The sequence below is a fragment of the Apteryx rowi genome, unplaced genomic scaffold (assembly GCF_003343035.1).
Source record: "Apteryx rowi isolate R43461 unplaced genomic scaffold, aptRow1 scaffold_80, whole genome shotgun sequence".
Lineage (NCBI taxonomy): Eukaryota > Metazoa > Chordata > Aves > Apterygiformes > Apterygidae > Apteryx > Apteryx rowi.
In genome coordinates this window covers 910979-912428 of record NW_020451094.1, presented here as the reverse complement: position 1 = coordinate 912428, position 1450 = coordinate 910979, and the positions used below count along the sequence as shown (strand labels likewise).

Genomic DNA, 1450 nt, shown 5'->3' with positions numbered 1-1450 from the left:
GCGTCCGCGCCGGTCCCACCTGCGCTGCGGCGCTCGTAGCGGGGCGAGCGCGCCTGCCCGCGCCGGCAGGGAAGGGCAGCGGCGGTGCCTCCTGCTCGAACCCTTCCCTACCCTGCTCCCCGTCCCTGGAAGCCCACGCAGTTGCAGTCCTTACAGTCCCTCTTCGCTCTTTTAGAAAAAGAGGTTGAAATTTGGCAAAATGACTTGGCGGTTTTTACCAGCTTGCTGTCGGTAAGTCTGGGCCCAGTCCTCCCCGGTGCGTACGTGAGCATCACCCCACCTGCCGCTGCGCGAGCCCCGCGTCCTTGTGGGCTGGTGCTAACCCACAAGGCCTGCAGGTGCCTCCACCACAGCCCCCAGCCCCAGAGCCCAGGCCAGTCCGGGAGCTGGCACCGGAGCGCTCTCCCAGCCTGCTTTCGGGGTAGCGCACGGCCCTGTGCCGTGGGGCGAGGCGACGGGATGGGCTGTGCGGCCTCAGTGGGGCGCGCGGCAGGTTGCAGTGGCCTTAGAGCTGCAGGCTCGGAGAAAGCCCCAGCTCCGCACGGGCAGACATCACCAAACACCCCCGGCCCCGGCACACGCACCGTGGGCAGGGAGCTGCAGGCCTGCAGCGGGCAGCTGCGGTGGGAAGGCGCCCGGCTCCCGCGGGAGTTCCCTGGACGCCTGAGGCCTCGGTCTGGGCAAGCYGCGTTTCTCCCGTCCAGCTGCAAGCTGGGGAGGATGCAAGTTGCAGGGCTGAGTCATCACCATCATCGTTCGTGGGAACCCGTCGCGGGAGCGTTACGCACCGCTGTCGCTGCTGCTCTGCGAGCGCRCAGCAGCCGCAGCAGCGGGAACCGGCCCCGAACACGGGCTGCGCTTGCCGCCAGCCGCGGTTGCCCAGCAGCCCCTCCACCTCTGTCCCCCGCGGGCGCCGGGCCACCGTGGGAGAAGGATGCGGAGCCAAGGCCAGCGGAGGGGCAGGGGCCACCCGCAGCAGCCCGGCGCTCCGGCCAAGTGCCAGGCATGTGCAAGGTATTCTTAGACACATTTTTTCCGGATGGGATAACTGAGAAACCCAGATTAAGTAGCCGGGACGACAGGCCTGATACGGGAGACCTTGGTGGGGGGACGAGGGAGAGAGGCCCTGCCGGAGCAGAGATAGCGCCAAGGGCAGGCGGGCGAGGGGGAGGACCGGGCGCCGCTCAGCACAGGCTCCCGGCACGAGGCCCGGCCCGGGGCACTAGTTTTGTGCGTGGCAGGCGCCGGTCTCGGCCCTTTCCCATCCTGCAATAACCCCGTTCCCACAGCAGAAGCATCTCGCTGCAACGCCGGGCGGCTCGCGCTTCCCTGCACCATTTTGCTTTGTTGCCATGGAAACCCCCATGTCAAAAATTCCCCTGGCTGCAGCCGAGGCGAAGGGACGCTCCCGCGGCCGGGGCCCCGCGCGCCCGGCCGTGCCCACCGCAGC

The 1450-nt window shown here is 68.7% G+C and overlaps 1 protein-coding gene across 1 annotated transcript in view; it reads right to left on the bottom strand.

Annotated features, from left to right (window-relative positions):
• CRIP2 (cysteine rich protein 2) overlaps nt 1-1450 on the bottom strand; it is a 23422-nt gene that overhangs the window by 14324 nt on the left and 7648 nt on the right. The window lies entirely within an intron of this gene.